Source organism: Pterocles gutturalis, unplaced genomic scaffold (assembly GCF_000699245.1).
Source record: "Pterocles gutturalis isolate BGI_N339 unplaced genomic scaffold, ASM69924v1 scaffold26191, whole genome shotgun sequence".
Taxonomy (NCBI): Eukaryota; Metazoa; Chordata; class Aves; order Pterocliformes; family Pteroclidae; genus Pterocles; species Pterocles gutturalis.
This window is the reverse complement of record NW_010106213.1, coordinates 25,904-32,354: the sequence shown is the minus strand read 5'-3', so window position 1 is coordinate 32,354 and position 6,451 is coordinate 25,904. Positions and strand designations below refer to the sequence as shown.

At 36.3% G+C, this 6,451-nt stretch overlaps 1 protein-coding gene across 1 annotated transcript in view; it reads left to right on the top strand.

The window, feature by feature from the left end:
• The first annotated feature begins 3,387 nt into the window (after positions 1-3,387).
• Positions 3,388-6,451, top strand: part of SREK1 (splicing regulatory glutamine/lysine-rich protein 1) — a 25,432-nt gene continuing 22,368 nt past the window's right edge. Inside the window, exon 1 of the mRNA XM_010087723.1 lies at positions 3,388-3,515. The gene's annotated coding sequence lies outside the window, so the exon portion shown is untranslated. The remainder of the gene's footprint in view (positions 3,516-6,451) is intronic.

The window sequence follows — 6,451 nt, the reverse complement described above, 5'->3', positions numbered from 1 at the left end:
GATGCCGGCATTTGAATATGCAAGCGCATGAGAGCATATACTGCATTGCGTTCCGTCTGTAGAATATTCCCTTAAACTTTTGTCCCTTTGTCGTGTGTTGCTTTTAACAGCCTGAAAATACTTACATTTAAATTTACAAAATGTGTTGTTCAAGAAAGTATGTATTTGTTACCTTTCTGTCGGCTATTTAAATAGACTTTGTCGAGAAGATGAAGTATGGTTTATTTTTCTCGCAGTTTTTCCACAAGATGGAGACGAGCTTTTATAGATGACTTGATGTTTGAAATCTGAAACTGGTTTGCAGGGTGTGACAGGTCCTTTGCCTTGCATAGGTACTCCAGTATGCCAGCCACTCATACAGCTTAGAGTTCTTTTTCGGCTTACTAGGAGAGCAGTGATGTCTGTAATCAGATTCTTAGTCCCAGTCTTGCTTTTTTTGTTACGCTTGTCGCCCGGTTGAAGTCTGTGTTTCAGAGAATCCTTCAAAATTGCATTTGTAGTGGTAAGCCTTCAAATCTGTCTGTAAGAGGATTTTTGAATGGTTAAATATCAAAACGCTTTATTGAGCAACAGCTGGATTTTTGCAGAATGAGTTGTTTGAGAGCAAGGAGGCCCAAACTTGCAGCAGGTGTTGAAAGTCCTGGTGTGTAGTGCTGTTTGCTTCTGGAGTGGTCTTGGAGGCTAGAACATACAGGTGTTTCTTAAATGTTGTTATATCCTGCAGTGACTGCAGTATAGATGAGGTCTTTGAGCTAAAACACACACAGCCTTATTAAATTGTGATCTGCACAATTATTCCATAACATCTTATTTTGATAAGTTATTGATTTCTGTTCTCTCCTCCATCACCACCCCCCTGAGAAAATCTGAACCCTTAGAGGAATGTTTTGTAGCCTTTTGTTTGATTTTTCACTGTAGCTTTCTGAATAGGTCATTTTTATGAGATGGTTTTGGTTGGTTGTTACTCTGTTGGGAGGTGGATGTTACTGTGTCCCTACAAAGGAAAACAAAAATGGCAGAAAGGTCTGAATACGATTTAGATATTTATTTCCTTTTTGAGTTTTCTTGCTGTCCTAAAGAAACTGGATTGTAGTAACCTTGAATGAGAGATGTAGGAGTTGCTTTTTTACATCAGTGCTTTGTAACCCTGGGAAGAAGACTATGACCCTACCTCAATTCAGCTTGAGAAAAGGTTAGCAGAAAAAAATCAAACAAAAGGAACAAAAACAGAACAAGGCTTTTCTGTTTTAAGAAAGACTTATGAAGTCTGAAGGGGAGGTTTAGGAGGCCCACTTCATAAAAGGAGAGGACTCAATCACTGTGAAAGCTTTTAAAATTTTAGATCTTTTGGTTCTTAATCATCTCCCTTGATGTAGATGCAGCATTGATCTGTTTTCAGCAGAGGTAGTTTCCTTATAGAGAATTTCTCCTCTGTGATCATCAGAAAACACTTCGTACCGAGATGTCTTTTTAGTGCTTTATTCGCAGCAGTGTTCTGATGTTAGTATTTTTTAACATATTTTCCACATAGCTTTTGTGATTGAAATCCAGGAAATACCAAGGGGAGAATATCATAAAAAATACACTTGTCAGAGCTGACTCTATAGATGTTGAAATTTATAAGGATTATTTATGAGGCCTGGAACTGCCTGGAGTAGAATTGTGTTCTTGAGTTAGAAATGAAAACAAAAAAGGAAACAAACCAGGAGATGTTATAAGTCTTTAACAGTCTGGACTACAGAAATTTCAGTGGAAGCTTCAGCCATTAGGGTTGTAACACTGACATATGTGTTTAAAAATGAACAAAACCAACCCCAAACAACAATAAAAAACCCAAAGGACTCTCCTCCCAGCCACCCCACACAGACCCCCTTCCACCCTCCCCGCAACAAACCAAAACAAACAAAGAAACCCCATGACCATAAAATTTTTTTTTTTTTACTGTGCACGAAGTCTAGCTCTTCAGAATATGTAAGACTAAAAGTTGTATGGAAACATTTCTGCTCATTACCGGGAAAGTCATAACTCACAGTCTCCTCTGATGCTGGAAAATGTGCTGAACCAAGACCTTAATGTAGCTCAGAAGCCATTCTGTACAATTATTTCCCTTCTGAATGTGTACGCTTGAAACTGTGAAGACATTGGTGGCTTCAAAGAAAATAAATGGGCCAAAGAAATGTAGTCATCTTGCAATGTTTTTTTAAAGTACACGAAGTTGACTTTCATATTTATGTCTCTCCCACGCCCTGTTTATTTTTTGCCTCCTGGGCGTGTGTATTTTCACTGAATTTTCCACCATAAATGTTTCTGACTGCCATTCTAAAGTTGTCTGGCTGTCCAGATATTTTACCCCAGGTGTTACCTTTATGGTAACCAGAAACATACCAGTATGCCTGCCTCAGACTGTTATTGGTTCATTTATACAGTTAATATGATGAAATAATATATCTGAAACTTCTGAGCTTGTAGTTAAATACTGAAGTCTGATTAATTCCGTGCAACGACTTTGGGAGTACCTGCTTGGAATTTGAGGGACTGCAAGATGGCTTGAACTGCTTCTGGGACTTCCAGAAAGTTGACAAGTGTTTCTGTTTCAGTTGAGGGAGGGTCAGGATGAAACAGTTTATGAAGTATATTTTCCATGAGTTACTACTTTGCTAGAAGACAGATGGTCTTTTCAAATGGTAATTGCTGATGTTCCAGCAATATCCTATTGCATTCTCTGAAGATTTCTGCTTCCTTCATATGAAGAAATAAAATGCTTATATAAAGGTTACAAGCCTTGACTAGGTAATACATTTTTTAAAGCAGGCTTGTTTGGTTTTTGATCAAGGTTACCATGTTTATGTATTGTGCTTTCTGACAGGTCTGTTGGTATACTTTCTAATGGGAAAGCAAATTACAAATTGTCTTCCTTCTTCTGGCTGAATAGTGAATTCCTCCTTCCTCCTTTGGTGTTATCCCATACTACTATGCCAAACTAAGGCATGAAAAATGACTGGGGTTGTTGTTTGACTTTGCTAAACAAGGATTATTTGGAGGAAAAAAAGATGAACTATAAATTATTTACTTGACTATGCTACTTACAATAGTAATTTGGAATGTACTGGTCAATGTTGTTTACCAAGATAATAAAAGAAAATTAGCTTTGTTGATTTGGAATTTTGTCTTCAGTAAGTTTCCATTAAGTGGAGGAGATGCTATACTATGCTTTTTTCAGTGACATAGTAAGCAGGCTTATTAGTAGATTTCTGTTCTCTTGCCTTTTGGCTAACTTTTCCAGGAAGTCTAAAACCTATATTTTTATTAAAGAGTAATATTTAAAAATACACACATACTTCTATTTAAGGTGACTAATTGTTTTTTCCTTTTATCTTGCAGCAACGCACCCCTTGCTTTTTCCTCCAAAGTATGTTATATTAAGTTTCGTGAAGCATCGAGTGTTGGTGTGGCCCAGCATCTAACTAACACGGTTTTTATTGACAGAGCTTTGATAGTTGTGCCCTGCGCAGAAGGTTGGTATTGTAGGCATTCTTCCTTAATGTTGGTCATTGTCATGTCTGCTAATTGTTTTAAGCTTTCCATGTACAGAGGTGGTGCTCTGTTGTTATTTATTTTATTTTATTGCTTTTTGAAAAAAAGACTTGAAACAAATTTGAAAATTGAATGAAGAAACCCAATTATACAGAAATAAAAGAAAGTTGATTTAAATTAGGATAATTCCGTTTTCCACAATTACATATTTTGAGGGAAAAGAAAATAATTCCCTTCAATGTGGTGTGTGTTAGCAAGCTTATTTTCACAGAGTTCTCACTGAAGTCAATGGAGCACTGAAAAATTAGGCAGTTTATTGGCACCGATAACATTGCAGCTTGGATCTTAATGTATCACCTTTGGTATGATGGGGTTTTTGTTGGTTGTTTTGGTTTTTTTTGTAAAGACAGATTATTTGTCCATTTTCTTTAGACTGAATCCCACTTTTGTCTTAAACACACGTGATATACGCATTTGACCATTTTAGATTTATCTAATTAAAATATTTAGCATTCGTGGTGATAATTACTGTTCCAATATAAATATTTACCAGCTAGTTTAATTTAAAAATTTTTTTTTCTTTGCTTGTTACTGTGGAAGATACTACTTTGTGTGCCATAAAAAGGCTTTCTGATGTGTACTGGTACTCCTTTCTTGTTTTAAGTATCTCTTTAAAAATGCGATGATCTGAACAGAATGCTTCCAGTGAAAAACATTTTAAAAACTCTTAATAAAATGAAATGTTCGGTGAATACTAAATCTACAAGTCTTCCTTTAACTATCTTTCAGGCCATCATTTTACATATGCGTTGAATACAAGGTAGTTCTTATTGTTACCGTATAGTACCCTAGATCTGAATACAATTGTATGAAGCCTCGCTCTACATTAGGCATATCACTGGAGTTAGGCAGAGCCCCATTGACTTCATTGGGATCATTGTGGAACTGAGCATCTGCCCATTTGGGTCTGGACTTTTTGCTTTTTTGGGGGTGGGAACATTCAGTCTGGTGGAGTGAACCTAGCTTCACTTTGAACATGGTAGCTGTTTTGCCGTGAACAATATTTAGAATGGTTGAACCATAAACGGCAACACATCCAGAAATACCTCCTATTAACATAACTTTTATAACTGTGGGAGTCAGGTTTTGGTTCAAAAAATACTGTTGACTTCATGGAGTTTGTTAACAGTGGTCCCAGAGTACCATTTTTGGCATGCTTGCCACATCATGATCTGGATAGTATGAGACTAGTGCTGCTTTAATAATGATCTGGGATGTTCCTAGCAAACCCTGACAAGTCTCCAAAATTTCATAGACTTTCACCAAAATACTTTCACCAAAGGCTAGACTGACTGACAATATACTGCCTATTCTTGTAGCTTTCTTCATAGGGACAAATGGCACATATATTTGTCTTTGTGAAGCCTAGATTTTTAGTTGCTTTTGTGCTTTGTTTTGGGGGCTTTCTGGTTTTATTTTTTGAACTTGTTCTTAAACAACAAAGAGGATATTGCTGTATCCACTTGAAGCTCTGTAGAGACTAATGATGAGACCAGAGTCCTTACTGAAAAATTGCCCCTAAATAATTGACTACCGATTATTCAGGATCTTAGTTTTACATTTCATCAAAAAGACCTTAACACTGGTTCAGTACTGCCAGAGAGGGAAGATGGCCGCCTAATGAATGAACAGCACTTCCTGGTGTTTTTTCTTGTGATGAGGTCACTGCCTGAGGTGATCTGGCAACAGGCAGGTAAACCTACATTTTCCTGTCTCTCTTGATGGTAAACAATGAATGAAAGAATAAAATCAAAGTTCTGACAAATCCTGTTCCAGCCTCATTTGTAGCTGACTTACTGGGTATTTCTGAGAAAACATATTAGAGAAAAACTGTCACTGTTCAAAATAATTCTGGACCCCGCAGAGATTTATGCATAATTAGGTGAACAAGTGATTGGGTTGTGAGATCAAATTTTTTTTGGTGTCAGAATGCTGTTTCCATGTAACTTTCTAACAGAACCACTAATTTTAATTTATAAAGATGTGAATTTATGTAGGTTTAACTTTCAGAGGAATTTATTGTGTGGGATAAATATGGCTTTGGAGACCACAGTGCAAGATTTTTGACTCACTATGTATCATATGATGCATTGTTCATGTAGTCAGTGGAGTATGTCACGGGCTTTAAAAGTAGTAATAGCTATATTCTACCAGGAGGTAAAATGATATTCTTGGCCAACGGTGCCAGTAATAAAACATCTAATGCGCCGAATCGAACATAGAGGAGAAGTAAAATCGAGCTATGAAATCTTGATTTTAAAAACCAGAATAAAATCTGAGATTTGGAGTGTATTTAAACAGTGGTAAACCAAGGGAATATGAATCAGTACACAATGAAAACAATGTTAAATTCGTGACATTTAGTAAACAATTAGCAAAAGTGTAGTTGTAAATGAAGTAACATTATTAAGTTGTTGAAATATGACTTTTTTGTGTGTATTGGTAGGTTTTTCTTTCAAAAAAGTTATACTTTGAGAACACAAAGGTTGAAAGATAAACAAAGATGCCACCCTAATCATTCTAAATTTTATGTCCACATTATCTGGTAGATGGATTTTGACTATTAATTTGGTTTTGTATGTTTTCTCTGTGTGATATTTGTGCATTATTAGATGACTAGACTGGCCAAGGCAGACCTGTTACACTTGCCTGAGTTAGGCCTTGTTTGCCATGCCACTAAACCTGCCGCCAAGTGAAACCTTCATGGGGGAAATGAGATCGAAGTCTGGCCTGCTGAAGATGGACGCCCTGTCTCTGTTTTTATTTTATTTTGCTTTCTTTCCTTTGTTTCTTTTATTTTTATTTTTATTTTATTTTATTTTGTCCCTTTTTTGTTTTGTTCTGTTAAATCTCTTTC